Source organism: Lathyrus oleraceus, chromosome 7 (assembly GCF_024323335.1).
Source record: "Lathyrus oleraceus cultivar Zhongwan6 chromosome 7, CAAS_Psat_ZW6_1.0, whole genome shotgun sequence".
Classification (NCBI taxonomy): Eukaryota; Viridiplantae; Streptophyta; class Magnoliopsida; order Fabales; family Fabaceae; genus Lathyrus; species Lathyrus oleraceus.
Genome location: NC_066585.1, coordinates 520,736,248 through 520,753,686, shown reverse-complemented (window position 1 = coordinate 520,753,686; position 17,439 = coordinate 520,736,248). Strand labels below are relative to the sequence as shown.

General features: G+C 40.3%; 1 protein-coding gene across 6 annotated transcripts in view; it reads left to right on the top strand.

Moving 5' to 3' along the window:
- The window catches only part of LOC127108269 (uncharacterized), a 42,067-nt gene that overhangs the window by 19,637 nt on the left and 4,991 nt on the right, over positions 1-17,439 (top strand). The gene's annotated exons all lie outside the window — the stretch shown is intronic.

Below are 17,439 nucleotides of genomic sequence, written 5' to 3'. Positions count from 1 at the left end.
CTACTAACCGCTTGGGTTGTGATCAGGTTCGCCGAGAACTTCAGAAGATGTTGAATGAAGGTACCATTGAGATTCTCCAGAATCGAAATGTTGATACAGTTGAGCCCGAAGTGAGTGTTATCTCCCCGGTATTCAAACTTCCAGAGCCCGTTGTTATTCGTTATAATAGCAACAAGCCTAAGGCTTCACCTTCTTTGGTTATCAAACCAGCTGGCCCTGTGCCGTATTCATCTGATAAAGCTGTACCTTTCAGATAGTCCTGTTGCTGTCCAGGATGGGGTTGAAGTACCTTTGCCGTCTACTTCCGTGACCACTGTTGCTGATGTTAGTGGATTGACCCGGAGTGGTCGTGTGTTTTCCGCGCCTGCCAAGGCTGTTTCTTCTGAATCTGTTGAGCGTCCTGTGGGGACTGCTGTGAATGTTCAGAATCCGGCACTTGCTGTTGCCCCCCTTCCTCCTCCGTACCAAGACTCCTGTTTCTTCTGTTGGCCCGAGTGGCATTGTTGATGAAGAATCTGATGAGATGCTGAGGCTCATCAAAAAAAGTGAGTACAACATTGTAGACCAGCTTCTACACACGCCCTCCAAGATTTCCATTCTTTCTCTATTGCTAAATTCAGAGCCTCATCGGGAATCTCTGCAGAAAGTCTTGGACCTGGCGTACGTTGATCACGACGTCACCTTGGAACAATTTGATAGCATTGTTGCAAACATCACCGCTTGCAACACTCTGAGCTTTTGTGACGCTGATCTCCCTGAGGAGGGAAGAGACCACAACATGGCTTTACACATATCCATGAATTGCAAATCGGATGCAATGTCCAATGTACTGGTGGACACTGGATCGTCCCTTAATGTATTGCCAAAATCCACACTCTCACGATTGTCATATCAAGGTCCTCCTATGAGGCAGAGTGGGGTTGTTGTAAAAGCTTTTGATGGGTCGCGTAAGACCGTGATTGGGGAAGTGGATCTCCCAATCAAAATTGGACCAAGTGATTTCCAGATCACTTTTCAAGTAATGGATATTCACCCATCATACAGCTGTCTCTTAGGCAGACCATGGATTCACGAGGCTGGCGCCGTGACATCCACCCTACACCAAAAGCTGAAGTTTGTGAAAAATAAGAAATTGGTTGTAGTAGGGGGAGAAAAGGCTCTCCTGGTCAGTAATTTGTCTTCTTTCTCGTACATTGATGCGGAGGATGAAGTTGGAACTCAGTTCCAAGCTTTATCTATTGATGAACCAATCGAGAAGAAGTCTCCTTCATTCACTTCCTACCGAGATGCAAAGCTGGCCATTGAATGTGGTGTAGTTGCTGGATTAGGGAAAGTGCTTGAACTTGAAGATAATCGATCCCGGGCTGGCATTGGCTTTGGTTCTGGGGCATTCAATGAGCAAGGTTTGTTCACCAGTGGAGGATTCATCCATGCTGATCAACCTGCAGAAGAGGAAGCTGCTGCTATCATTGAAGAAGAAGATGCAGAAGATTTGAACAATTTTGTCATTCCTGGTGGTGTCTGCCACAATTGGGTCGCTGTGGATGTTCCTACAGTTGTCCATAGATCAGAGTAATTGTTCATTTTGTTTAAAACCCTTCTCCCATGCCAAAAGGAGAAGTGATGACATTGTTGGCAAAGCATATATACAATGATATTTTCATTCAATTTTTGCATTGTTAAACATTTGTTTTTCCTTTGTTTTCACTTTTTGCTTTTCTTTATGAAATCAGTGATCACAAAAAACCATAAAAACAAAAATAAAAGCTGTAAAAGCAACATTCTTTCATCTGCATAATGATTTGCTTGTTTAAATGTTGAAATTTTTCTTAACCAAAATCATTATGCAGGTTGATCATAAAACCCATTGAACATAATGATCCAACGCCATCTCCCAATTTTGAATTCCCTGTATTTGAGGCAGAAGAAGATGACGTTGAAGAGATTCCTGATGAGATCACCCGTCTCCTTGAGCACGAAGAGAAGATCATTCAGCCGCATCTCGAAGACTTGGAAACGGTCAACTTGGGATCTGAAGATTGTGAGCGCCTGGTGAAGATTGGAGCACTTCTTGAAGAGTCTGTCAAGGAAGATTTGATCAGCTTGCTACGAGAATATTCAGATATCTTTGCTTGGTCCTATGAAGACATGCCGGGTTTAGATACAGATATTGTGCAACATTTCCTGCCTTTAAAGCCTGAGTGCGTGCCTGTGAAGCAGAAGCTCAGAAGAACTCATCCAGATATGGCAGTGAAGATCAAAGAGGAAGTTCAGAAGCAAATTGATGCGGGGTTTCTGGTGACTTCGACATATCCTCTATGGGTGGCCAACATTGTGCCTGTTCCTAAGAAGGACGGAAAAGTCCGTATGTGCGTTGACTACAGAGATTTGAATAAAGCTAGCCCAAAAGATGATTTTCCTCTACCACACATTGACATGTTGGTAGACAATACAGCTAAATTCAAAGTCTTTTCCTTTATGGACGGATTTTCCGGATATAATCAAATCAAGATGGCACCAGAGGATATGGAGAAGACAACATTCATCACACCTTGGGGAACATTCTGTTATCGAGTGATGCCCTTCGGTTTGAAGAACGCCGGAGCCACGTATCAACGAGCTATGACTACCTTGTTTCATGATATGATGCACAAGGAGATAGAAGTCTATGTTGATGATATGATTGCTAAGTCCCGAACGGAAGTCGAGCATATTGAGCATTTGTTGAAGCTTTTTCAGCGTTTGAGGAAATTCCAGCTTCGTCTGAATCCGAACAAATGTACTTTTGGAGTCCGTTCCGGAAAGTTGTTGGGTTTTGTGGTAAGTGAAAGAGGTATTGAGGTTGATCCTGCAAAGGTCAAAGCAATACAAGAGATGCCCGCACCCAAAACTGAGAAGCAAGTTCGAGGTTTTCTTGGCCGCTTGAACTACATTTCCAGATTTATATCCCACATGACTGCCACATGTGCGCCGATATTCAAGCTCCTTCGGAAAGATCAGTCTCATGATTGGACCGAGGATTGCCAGAAAGCTTTCGACAGTATCAAAGATTATCTGTCCGAACCTCCGATTTTGTCTCCGCCAGTAGAAGGAAGACCTCTGATTATGTACTTAACAGTTCTTGAAGACTCGATGGGTTGTGTACTCGGTCAACAAGATGAATCAGGGAAGAAGGAGTTTGCTATCTACTACCTCAGTAAGAAGTTTACTGACTGTGAGTCTCGGTACTCTATGCTTGAGAAGACGTGCTGTGCTTTAGCTTGGGCAGCTAAGCGTTTGCGCCAGTACATGATAAATCATACGACTTGGTTGATATCCAGAATGGATCCAATTAAGTATATCTTCGAGAAGCCTGCTTTAACTGGGAGGATTGCCCGTTGGCAGATGTTGTTATCTGAGTATGATATTGAGTATCGAGCTCAGAAAGCTATCAAAGGTAGTATCTTGGCTGACCATCTAGCGCACCAGCCAATTGAAGATCATCAGTCTGTTCAGTATGACTTCCCTGACGAGGAAATCCTGTATTTGAAGATGAAAGATTGTGATGAACCTACGCTTGATGAAGGTCCAGAACCTGGTTCCAGATGGACGATGGTGTTTGATGGCGCTGTTAATCAATATGGAAATGGAATTGGGGCAGTGATTGTTAATCCCCAGGGATCGCACATTCCATTTACAGCAAGGCTAACCTTTAAATGCACGAATAATATGGCGGAATACGAAGCCTGTATTATGGGACTTGAAGAATGCATTGACTTAAGGATCAAGTATCTTGATGTCTATGGTGATTCAGCTTTGGTCGTCAATCAGATCAAAGGTGAATGGGAGACGAATCAACCAGGTCTCATCCCATACAGAGATTATGCAAGGAGAATTTCAACCTTCTTTACAGAAGTTGAATTTTATCATATTCCTCGAGAGGATAATCGGATGGCAGATGCCCTTGCTACGCTTGCTTCCATGATTGTTGTCAGATGGTGGAATGATGTTCCCAACATTACTGTGATGCGCTTGGATAGACCCGCTCACATATTTGCAATTGAAGAAGTGAAAGATGACAAGCCTTGGTATTTTGATATCAAGAATTTCCTCCAGAACCAGGTCTACCCGCCTGGGGCATCTGTGAAAGATAGGAAAACTTTGAGAAGGTTGTCAGGCAGTTTCTACCTCAGTGGTGAAGTGCTGTATAAAGAAATTTTGATATGGTTTTGCTCAGATGCGTGGATAGACACGAAGCAAACCTATTGATGACTGAGGTCCATGAGGGTTCATTTGGTACTCATTCCAATGGACATGCCATGGCTAAGAAGATGCTGAGAGCAGGCTACTATTGGCTGACAATGGAGTCTGACTGTTGCAAGTATGTGAAGAAATGTCACAAGTGTCAAATTTATGCGGATAAGATTCATATTCCTCCGACACTCCTAAATGTGATTTCATCACCATGGCCTTTCTCTATGTGGGGAATCGACATGATCGGCATGATTGAGCCGAAAGCGTCCAATGGACATCGATTTATTCTCGTAGCAATTGATTACTTCACCAAATGGGTTGAAGCCGCTTCGTACGCGAATGTAACCAGACAGGTGGTTGTGAAGTTTATCAAGAATCAGCTGATTTGCCGTTATGGTGTGCCAGAGAGGATCATTACTGATAATGGATCCAATCTGAATAACAAGATGATGGATGAGTTGTGCGCTGAATTCAAGATTGCACACCATAATTCCTCTCCTTACAGACCTAAGATGAATGGGGCTGTTGAAGCTGCTAACAAGAACATCAAGAGAATTATCCAGAAGATGACTGTCACCTACAAAGATTGGCATGAGATGCTGCCATTTGCTTTGCATGGATATCGTACGTCTGTACGCACTTCAACAGGGGCAACCCCTTTCTCTCTTGTTTATGGCATGGAAGCCGTTCTCCCAGTAGAGGTGGAGATCCCATCAATGCGAGTCTTGATGGAAGCCAAGTTGACAGACGCTGAATGGATTCAGAGTCGATATGACCAGTTGAATCTGATCGAAGAAAAGAGATTAACTGCCATGTGCCATGGTCAGTTGTATCAGTAGAGAATGAAGAAAGCATTCGACAAGAAGGTCAAGCCTCGTGTGTTCCGAGAAGGTGACCTTGTGCTCAAGAAAGTTTTGTCTTTCGCGCCCGATTCCAGGGGCAAGTGGACTCCAAACTACGAGGGTCCATATGTTGTTAAGAGAGCCTTTTCAGGCGGTGCTTTGATGCTTACAACAATGGATGGGGAGGATTTCACTCGTCCTGTGAATTCAGATGCAGTTAAGAGATACTTTGCCTAAAAAAAAAAAAAAAAAAAAAAAAAAAAAAAAAAAAAAGTATATGCAAATGAAAAAGAATGAAAAAAAACAGAAAGCTCGCTAAGTTGAAAACCCGAAAGGGCGGCTTAGGCAAAAATGAGCGTCTCGGTGGAGAACCCGCAAGGGTAATCCAGGCAAAAATTAGAGACTTGAAAACAAGATATATATTTGCATCCCGCTAGATTGAGTACCTCACTCTGGGGCAATCTAGGCAAAAGTTAGGGATTCGGCAAGTAACTGCATCCTGACAAGACTTTCTGGTTCATCAGTCGTCGTTTCGTCAGCAGATTCTCGATTCGTCGTCAACTGAAGCTTCGGATACATCGAGATTCAAATTGGTAGAGAAAGGATCATTATGTTCAATGTAGCCCTCTTCCAATATATATCACTGATTTCAAATTTGTACAGATCTATGGAGTCTTGCCATTTGCAGACTACCATTCTATCAAATCAATTCGAGCTTTTTATCCAATTATTTGCACTCTTATTTGTTTCAATTCAACAAATGTTTTGCATGTTTTAAATTGATAAAATGTCATTGTTTTAAACAAATCAAATTTTTCAAAATTTTTGTTTTAAACAAAGTGAATATTCACAAGATTGAAAGGATACTCAAGAATATCTCAGTGCTCTCCCGAGGGTGGCATGATTCCCAACAGGTAAGACATTCGTTCATATTCCTGGTTTGGTGGTATCTTCTTTCTTCAGATCTTTGTTGAGGCTGTTCCTCGAACAAAGTTGTTGTTGGGGCTGTTCCCCAGTACGGTTGCAAGTAAGTGTTGTTGAAGACTTCGTTCTCTCCAGCAGCAGTTTTTCCCCCAGCATGGGTGTTTTTCTTGAGAAGTTTCGGCGGTTGATGGTTTGTCATCTTTGGTGCCCCGTCACTTTCTCCAGCGGGTTGTATGCCCCAGACTTTATTTGTCTCTTCAGCGCAGTCATGAGTATGGTTGATTGATTGATACTCCCCTCGGAGTCGCGAGTAAAGCTGTTATTAATATCCCCACCAGGGTTGCAAGTGGAGTTGTTACCGCTTTTCCCCATGCAGTGTGCCAGCGGAACTGTCTGTTTCCTCAGCATGATCGCTTTCTTTTTTGAAGATCCGGTAAGTCAGTGGTTTGATACCCGGTACTTTACCTTTTCCCCGGCGAAGTCGTCTGTGGAATTGTTGCTATCTCTCCATCAGAGTGCTTATTTCTCTTCAGCAGAGCAGGATTTATTTTCCTACTCAGTGGTTGGTTTGGGTTGATATCCCAGTATATTGCAACCATCTTTTCCTCAGCGTAGTCTGCAGGATGTTTGTTGTGGCAGTTTCGCCCGTTGAATACTCCTTCAATCCCAGTATGGTCGGATGATGGCTCTAGCCTCCAGTGAACGGATTTATTTCCTGACTGTATATTCTCCCCAAGTGGAATGGTTCGTTGCAGAATCAACTTGTTTGATCTGTCCTCCCTCAGTGGTTTGTTCCCAAGAGAGTAGCCGACAGTTTTCCCCAGTAGAGTTGCTTATGCAGTTAGATTCTATCTGGATAATATCATCCTCCCTCAGTGGGTTGTTCCCCAGTGGAGTTATGTGGATTTGCTTCTACAGCAGTTCGTGCTTATGCAATGCACCTTTTGTTTCTCAGTTGACACTGGGATCCCCTGCATATACTTTGGGATTTCTCTCTTGTTCCCCTACAGATATGTCTTGGTGGCTGTTTCGCCCGTTGTGACTTTCTGTACCCTGATTGGGTTGTTTCCTGATATCTATGATTCTCTACTTCTTCAGCAGTACCTGCAGATCTTTGCTTTACAGCATGTGGATCTCCGCAGATTGGCTCTCCAGTTGGTTTTTCCCCTGGAAGTATAATACCGGACGTTTGTTCCTGAACCTGTTTGTGTTAGAATTGTCTGTTTTGTCAGCATTCATCAAACATAAACCACGCATATTCACGCATATTCATAAACATTCAGATATTCATGTTGCATTTCTTGCCATGTATCTTTTGTTTGTCGTGTCTCCTGCTATGGTGATATAGATCTCTTTACAGATCTCCCCAAGCAGATGTCGGGTGTTTAAATCTCTCCATATAGAGTCAACCCCATAAGCAGAAAATGTCTGTCTTTTCTTCTGCAGTTCCCCACCGAGATATGTCCTCGTGGATGACGGTTTCTTCCGTTTCCTCCCAACACATATATTGGGATGGATTTTCCTATTTGAGTTATATCCTCATTAGGACGTGTCTTGATTAAGTCTGTCTTTTCGGATTATTCCCGAATTGGCTATTTGTCAGATGTCTTGTGCTTCCCAGTGGGTTGTTCCCCAGCGGAATGTGTTTTGGGCCTCTACCCAGTAACCGGTAGTTGTAAGTCCTATTTTTCCTGGCTTTCTTAACAGAATTGTGTTGTATACACCTTTTATTCTCCAGCCAGAGTTTTTTGGTTTTCTACCTACTACCCGGTATTTGTAAATCCTATTTTTCTGCTCTTCAGCAGTTTGTGGTTTGTTATAAACCCTATTTTGTTTCCCGTGCGGATTTATGATTTGTTCTATCCCCACGCGGAGTTGTTGGTCTTCTACCCCGTATTCGGTAGATGTAAACCCTAATTTTGTGGTTATCTTCATCCAATATTTGATGATGATTTTCCTTTGCTTGTATAAGTTGCTCAGATCAGCACTTATATCCTCAGCAAGTTTTTTGTGGATAATTGCCGTATGCTAGCAATTTTATCCCCAGTGGGTCTTTTCACCGTATGCTAGTGATTTGTTCCCCGGATCATTGGTTGTTTACCAGTGCATCCCCAGCTAGTCTTCTTTGGATAACTGCCGGATGCTTGCAATTTATCCTCAGCAGTTCGCCTTTCATTTACCCTTTTGTCGGTAATGTCTGTTGCTCCTTTTGATTGGTTGTCATTATATACCTGATTTGGTATCCCGATGCCTTTCTTTTCGGTTGATTTATCCTTTATTAACCCAGTAACCGGTTGTGGATAGTCTTCCATGCGAGTATATTATTCACGGTCTGCCGGTAATGAATAGTATATCTCATGCACTCTTCAGTCGAAGCCTTTTGTGTTTCCCCAGTCGAGTAAGATTCGTTATTTCCCTTTGTGGAGTCGAATATTTCTTTGTTGTCGGATAATTGCCGGATGCTTGCAATTTATCCTTTGAGTTGTCTTTCGTTTACCCGTATGCTTGGTATCGATTGTCTCTCTTTTTGGTTAGTCACCTATTATATACCCAGTAACCGGTATCTCTGGTGTCTTTTCCTTTCGAGTGTATTATTCACGGTCTGCCGGTAATGAATAATATATCTCATGCGCTCTTTAGTTGGAATCCTTTGTTGATTTTCCCCAACTGAGCAAGATTCGTATTCTCTGTAGAATCGAATGGCCATCCTTTAACCAGTTTGTGTTTTGGATGATGAGTGTTTTGGAAGTGAAAACCAATTCACATTTTCGGTAGATCACCTATTATATACCCAGTAACCGGTATCTCTGGTGTTTCTTACCATGCGAGTTTATTATCTACGTTCTGACGGTAATAGATAATATATCTCATGCGAGTATCTTATCCACGGTCTGCCGGTAATGGATATTATATCTCATGCACTCTTTGGGTTTGTGTCCCCAGTTGAGTAAGATTCGTTTTCCCGTTGTGGATTCGAATGTCCATCCTGTAAGTTGTTTTGCTTTTTCAAGCCCTCCTTTTGGATGATGAGTGTTTTGGAAGTGAAAACCAATTCACGTCTTCGGATTTTATCCTATAAACAACCCAGTAACCGGTTCAGGATAATTTTCCTTTCGAGTATATTATTCACGGTCTGCCGGTAATGAATAATATGTCTCATCTGAGTATTTTATCCACGGTCTGCCGGTAATGGATATTATATCTCGTGCGCTCTTGAGTCAACCTTTTGATTGTTTTCCCCTCAGAGTAAGATTCATTTTCCTTGTGGAATTGAATGTCCATCCTAAACAAGTTTGCTTTTCTAGCTCTCTTCAGGATGATGAGTGTTTTGGAAGTGAAAACCAATTCACGTTTTGGTCGGTCACCTATTATATACCCAGTAATCGGTATCCTTGGTGTTCCCTCCTTTCTGCTCCCTATTATGACCTCGGTCCCCCTGTGGAGTCAGATTTTCCTGAGTTTGTTACCCGTATGCCTGGTAACATCTCATTTCTTTGTTACTTCCCCAGTGGAACTTTTTGTTGCTTCTCCCCAGGAGTCAGCCTGTGTCTCTCCAATGGATTTATTTTCCATTCGGAATTCTCTTCCCAGTGTGAGTTCTTCACTCCCCAGTGATTTCTCCAGTCTGTTTTTCTGTTTTCCTTAATCAGAGTCGTGTTTTAATCACGTTATGTCAGTTTTGTTTTTCCCCAGTTTAGAGTCGTGTCTTGTTCACACATCTCATTTCCTTTATTATCCCCATAGAGTCTTGTTAGAGTCTCTGTTCCTGGTGAGTGTATTACTCCGATGGATCGTCTTTCTTCTGTGTGAATTATATTCCCCACAGAATTTGTGTCTTTTGCACGCATACATTTGCATCATGAGGTCTCTTAGGGACCAAAATTTGTCTCATTACTGTTATTTAAGTCCATTCTACCACGTCGAGATGAAGATTTCTAAACTTCACTTCTCCGGCTAGAATGACCTTAAATAGGGGCATCTGTAAGACCCCAATTTTGGGCCCTAAGATCCCTCATGGCCCATATCATTCATATCATAACCTCAAGGATCATTGCATGCCTTTGTCCCCTCTAGTGGATAGATTGCCTTGTGGGTTTGTTTCTTGATCACCAAGCATACTCTGCATTTGTATATCTTTGCTTTCATATGTTTATCATTCAAAAAGTACAAAAATATTGTCAGTCTAACCTTGTTGCTTGCAGTGGAAGCAATCATCAGCAATTAGGTCAAAGACAGTCATTGATCAGTCAAAGCAATGGATGGTGGCCATTCTTGCAGAATTTGGGCACCATGATCATTAATCAAAAGTTCATACAACTTGGGACATCATTTGAAGTCAAGTTCTCAAGGAATTAGGGTTTGGAATTCATCAGAAGTGGTCCAATCACCCAAAACCCTAGAAAAGTCAAACTTGGTCAACTGTTGATTTAATCAGTGATTTGATGGATAGAATTGATTTGAAGAAGTGCATTCATGCTTATATAAGCCTCATATATCATGTCCAACCTCATCATGGAAGAAAATCAAGTCAATCAGAAAATTTTCCAGAAATAGAAAGTGGACCTGTAATTTCAACTGCCAAAAATGGAAACTTCTTGATCTTAAACTTGCATCATGATACAAGCTCCAAATGAATTTTTGCCCAACATGAAAGTTGAAGATCTTGTCTTCCCATTTTCAAAAAGTCCAAGAACATCAAAATCCCATGTGTGGTTGTCAAGATATGATCAAATCATTTTCACCAATTTTTGAACTTCAACAAGCCATAACTCTCAAACCATAAGGCCAAATTTGGTGGGGTTTTTTCCTACAAACCACATTTTTCATCCTCTTTCCAAAAATATAAATTTCATGACCTAAAACCCTACCATTCAAAATGGCATTTTTGGACCAATTCCTTCAAAATTCAAAGTTTGACCAAACTTTGACTTTTTGATTTATGGACTTTTTCACCATTTTGCCAATTGGGAAATGTTCCATATATCATTTATGATTTGTTCCAAGCCTAAAACCATCATCATACCACCATTTTCCCATCATTTTGAATCAAATTGCAAAATTGACAAAATTGGCAATTGGCTTCACAAAAGCAAATATAGTACAGCATTTTCTGTACAACCACAAGCAGCATTGTGTTTGGCCTGCTAGCAGCCTTTCCAGCCCATTTGTGCAGACAAACACACCCACCATTTTCACTTGTTCCACAATTAGCAATTTGCAAAATGATCATTACACACAAAACCAATTTACCACATGATTAAATGATGATTAACAGATGATATTTAAGCCTTCATTTTCTGTTTCCAACCCTAGTTCTAAGCAGCCACCAACCAGAAAAGCTCACTCTCTCATTTTTGCATTTGTGGCCTTTGGCAATTTTTGCTCGAAATCTCCAAACCACTTGAACATTCCTTCATGTTTCCATCATCTAACCACCATTAAGAGTCATTCCTGATCATAAGATACTGACTGGAATAGCATTGCAAGGTCTGCATTTTCATGAGTCCAACAATGGTAGTTTTCGGTTCTGGGATTTCTAAGAGTTGCTGAGCTTCAAGCTACCCTCCAACCATCATTCCAAACTAAGGGCTTCATCTGTTTGAGCTTGTAACCATCAAAGCAGCTCTGCTCCACATTTTCTTCCAAAACAAGTAAGTAACTCAATCTGCACCATTCACCAAATTACAAGATGTTTTAGATAGGTTTTGGTATGTTTGTGCCACTGCAATTTGTTTCATGTAATATGGTTTTGCATTGAGTGATAGATCTGCTTTGCAAATTTTTGTGTCCATGCTTGTTTTGCTCGAGCTGCTTTAATCATGATGAATTAGAGGAAGTGGACACTACATTCTTTTTGTTTGGTGTATGAGGATGTTGTTAGCATATGTGATTTTGATTTCTGAGCACATTGATTTTTTCGAGCTTATGATGATGAATATATGCAGTTATGCTCAAACCCTAGAACTATGCCTAGATTTCCCATGTTTGTGTTGGTTTGGTTGTTAGCTGATATTACTTAGTGATGAGGTTACATTGCATTGTTTTATGGTTGATGCTTTGATGATGATAAACATGAATGTGCTGTCATACTGTGCTATGCCTTACCGTTTGAAATCTCCTAAACTTGCTCATAATATCCATGCTGTTTTGTGCTGTTGTTTGTTTTGTTGGGATGTTTGATGAACACATGAATACTTTGCTACTATGCTGAATCTCAATTGATTATGATTGATTTCCATTGCCCTGCTGTTCAAACCTAACCATTGCCATGAAAACATGTGAGTTGTGTTGAATATTGTTGTTTGTACTTGTTGCTATGCTAACTGGCCATGCTGTAAACTGATGATGACTTTATGCTGTTGTTCAAACCATCCTGTCCAGAATTTCATGCTCATGTTTGTTTGTTGCTGAACCAACTGCCTGCTAAACCCTGATGCAGTTTTTGAACCTTATGACCATGCCTAGGAAATCCATGAGAGTTATGTGGTATGTTGCTGTTGCTTGATGTACATTATGCTAGACTGTTGGTTGTGTTGCTCAAAACTTGTTTGATGTTGATGAGCCATGAAACATGATGATGATTGCTTGCTGCAATTTAGGGAACCCTGCATAGTAATGTTCCTGCTTGTGTTGTTTTGGTGCTTTTGACATAAAGCACATTGAGTTTGTCTTGCTTCTTGCTTAATGATGATGATTACATGATGATTGATGATTGGATGATATGTTGAATGCTATGGTTGTTTGTATTTGCTGCATGATGTTGATGCTACGCGTGAACCATTGCCATGCTGCTGTGTGTGTATGTTGGAATTTATTTGTAAGATGATGAACTTGCTGGAAATATCATGAAGCTTGCCCTGCTGTTTTGAACTTCCCCAGGAAAACCACATGTCATGTATTACATGCTGTTGTGTGTTTGTTGATTGAATTCGATTGGATGTTGTTAAACCATGATGCTATACCATGCTAATAAAACCCTGCTGCTATTTTGCTATCTTAATATGCCTAGGTTTTCATGCTTATGTTGTGTGTTTTGGTTGAATCATTTTTGTTTGATATGGCTGGATATGATGAGTGCTGCTGAACCAATTACTTTGTCAAGAAAATCTCATAAAGTATGCTTATGCTGTGTTGGTTGGTAATGCAATGCTGTTGTATGCTGGTCGAGTTCTGTGTAGATGTTTGAATGAAAATGCCTTGGCCATGCTGTTAATAAACCATGATTATGATGATGACATCATACTGCTGTCTTGCAAAACTTCCTTGTCCAGAATTTGCTCATGATCTTGTTGGGATTGTATGCTATATGAGAAACCTAGTATTGCATGAAAACCCATAAAACTCAAGTTGATTGACTGCTGTTATGTTTTTTTGCTCAAAACCTGTTGATTTTTATGATGGACTTGGATGATGATTACTTGCTGCAGTCTAGGAAACCATGCCCATAACCTTTTCCTGCTTGTGTTTGTTTTGTTGTTCATGTCATGAATGACATTGTTACCACCTTAGTGTTTGCATAATGGTTGCATGATAATGTATGGACCTACTGCTGTGCCAATGTCATGCTGTTATGTGCTGTCGTTTATTTTGTTTGCTGTTATGAAACCTCACTGCAGTTTAAAAAACCCTCATGAATTGCATTTGAATGCTGTTGATTGCTTGATGAGTGAACCTTGCCATGAATGTTGCTGTTGTTGCTCAGAATTTGCATGAAGTTTGTATGGTTGTATGCTGCTAAATGATATGCGTTTATTTGCTTGCTTGGTCGGTCGTAGGATGTTGCTTGAAGCTTGCTCTTATGAGCTGGACATGATACCAATTTGCCATGCTTTTGTTTGTTTTGTTTCATGATGATAACATTGAGCAATGCTTTGGCTGCTGTTAGAAACCCTAAGGGTTTATGTGAAAACCAGATTTTTTGAACCATTGGCCATGTTACTGTTTTATGGCTGAGAGCCAATCAAAACATTTCGTTTTGTAGGGCCAAAACGCAGCACTTCAATAAGTGACTGCAGAATTACACATTTGCCATCGTTGACCCTTCCTTTGACCAATATTCCATGCCTTTTGTTCAAATTTTGCATCCAATTATCACTCAACTTCACCAATTATTTTCTCATTCAATTTTCACTCAAAAATTATGATTTTTTTTGCATAATGATCACAAAGATGTCTTCTATTTTATGGTGAATTTTAATTAATTTTCCATTGGCTGGTTTTTCATTGATAATTATTTTTTTGACAAGTATGCCAAATTGATACACATTGCCATTCCAATTGTGAAATTCTCATGTTGCATCCAATGAGCTTGAAATTTTTTGTGGTTGATCTACACACATTGACCTTCATTTCCATATAAAGTTTGTGCATTTATCATTTGTGGACTGAGAGTTATGATTTCTTGAAGTCATGTGTTGCATTTGGTGTCACAACATGATCATGCATTTTCCCTAATTTTGTTCACATGTTTCCTCTTATCCAATTGACCCCAATTTTGCATGAATCATCCTTTGTATGTCTATTTCATGTATGCATCTTCTTGGAATTAATCTTGCTGTTTTCCATTTATGTGAGAATTTTCTTCCATGCTTGTTCATTTGTTGACTTCATGTGATACACATTGCCAAATCTTTTGTGAAATTCTCAAATCTTATCACATGACCATGAAATTTCATATGTGATAACTAGACATCTCAAGCTTTGCATTGGTGTTAATTTCATTCATTTCTCTTCTGTTTTCAAATTGATATGATTTTTTGAAGTTGACCTATGTTTGTTGACTTTCACCATGCTTACTTGAATTTGGTTTAACTTCATGAATTTCATTGACTGCCTTCCTCTCATCCAAATGCCATGAAATTTTGCATGTATACCATGTTAGATGTTAGGATTGAGTGTGATTTATTTCATGATTTTTGAAAATGTTTGAGTTGACTTTTGATTGAAGTCTTTGCTGTTGACTTTTGCATGCTTCCTTTGCTATGCTTTGCATTCTTTTGCATATGAAATGACCTTGATGCATGATATAAGTTTGAATCCAATTGTGTTTACCTTCCTACATGATTGATTTTGACTTTGATTGAATATTGCTTGCTGCCTTGGCCTTTTTCTTTCATCTTCGACCCTAGGCTAGCCCTAGTGGTCTTGTAAGCTTACAATTGAGCTGTCTGTTTCAGGTTCAGCACCCATGCTTTAAGGATCACTCAAATGTGATTGAATTTGATTGTTTGCCACATGCTAACTCTTGTTTTGTAGGTGACTCATACTTGAGTCTTTGTGCCTTGCACAATTGGTCCCTCTGTGTGACCATTGGTTCATTTTCTTTTGCTTTTGACTGTCGACTTGTTTGCTAATGAGTTTGACTTTTGCAGGTGCTTTAGTTGCTTAAGTTCTTTGAACTTGCTTGCTTGCTTTGCTTTTTAGCATTTGCTTTGAGGTATAAATACTTCTTCTTCATGTAGTCTGGAGACCCGGTCTGTTATTTGACCGGGCAAACTGTCTGAAGTCCTCCTTAAGAGGCAATGCCTGTGTTTGTTTAAAATTGTCCCAAGCAGGAAAAGTCCTTCAAGTAAGGCAATTGGTGGAAGGTAGGGATAAGAAATCTATCCCCCACTATTCAGTGTGTCCTCTCTTTGCTCCCAGTACCTGGTTGAAGCAATGAGATAAATACCCAAGATCTAATCGAGTCAATAATGTGGAGAGAGTTCCTACTTTCTGAACTCCCACACTTTCTTTGATGCTCTCTCTGATCTGAGATTGAAGCAATGAGGCACACCCCTCATCTCCTTTTCATCTGCTTCACCTGAGCCCCTCAATGGCCAGGTTAAGAGCGACACTTACCTATTACAGTGGGCTGTTAAAGTCAAACCCTCTTGTGTGAGCCCCCCATTGTTTGGCTATAGAGTGTGCTGTTTGTTATTCATTGATTGATTGATTGCTTCATATGTACTTGCTTGCCCATATGCTATGCATTTATCATCATCATCAATTGCCATTAGTGCATGATCATCTCATTTGTTTTGTGATGTTATCATTGTTGTTTGCCCATTGAGGACAATTGTAAGTCCATCTCTTTTGGCCTTTGCTCCTATGATATGGAAGGATAGAGTGTAAGACCTCATTGGTCACTCATATCTTCTGTTTATCCGTTTGTATGTGAGGTTGCAGTTATAAGTCCCTGTAAGTTGGCATCTGTTATCCTGTGATCATGATTTGATCTGTTTGGTTTGTATGTGAGGTTGCAGTTATAAGTCCCTGTAAGTTGGCATCTGCTTTCCTGTGATCATATTGTTGCTTTTGTTCTTGTATGTGAGGTTGCAGTTATAAGTCCCTGTAAGTTGGCATCTGCTTTCCTGTGATCATAGTTTGTTTATCTGTTTGTGTGAGAGGTTGCAATTATAAGTCCCTGTAAGTTGGCATTTGCATACCTGTGATCATATTGTTGCTCTTGTTCTTGTATGTGAGGATCCATTGTAAGTCCCTGTGATGTGGCATTGGATTTCCTGTGAGCATACTGTGGAGTTAACCTAAGTCCAGATAGATTGGCAGTTAACTTCCATATTTCATCTTTGTTTTTCCTTTGAGGAGATCGGTGTAAGTCCATTGAGTGGCATCTGATATCCTGTTCTATTTTAGGAGACTGGTGTAAATCCATTTGTTGGTATCCGGTATCCGCTTTTATTTCTTTTCCTGTGGAGATTAGTGTAAGACCATTGAGTGGCTTCTGATATCCCGTTTTGTTTTAGGAGATTGGTATAAGACCATTGATTGGCATCCGATATCCGCCTTTGCTTTGTTTGTTTGTTATTATTAACTGCTATTCCAAAGGACACACTTGAATCATCTGCTATATGATTTCAAGAAGTGAACCTTCCAAGAAGTTTTACTATCCATCCCTCATCCATTCATCATTCATTACGTCTTAGAACCTTTTCACACTATACCTTTTAAATTTTGACATAAGTGTTGTGCAAACATCTTCATGTTTTTCTAACTAAAAACCTGGACTCAAGTCCTTGACCTTTTTCCAAACTTCATTTCATAATACTTATTTGAATTGATCTTAATCATATTTTGACTTCATTTTCATAATCATAATCAGTAACTCCACTCATTCACTTGTTTTGGCTTTGTCCATTAATCTTTTCATACATGAGCTATAGGTTTGATTTATCTTAGTGGTTGATGTTAATCTCACCTTCTGTCTTTAGTGATTGAATTGTAAGTCTTCCTCGCCTATTATAGGGTTAACCCCTCTCTGGCCAGTTGAAGCTGTTCTCACATGGTGGACGTTGTTGTTTGTATAAGGTTGAGTTTTCTCCCGTGGATAACGTAAGACCTAGGGTTTGTGTTTAAAATTGAACCTAACCCACTTTTGGAAATCTTTTAGCCGAACTACGGCGTTCTGATCCTTACCTTTGATGGAAGGTACGTAGGCAAC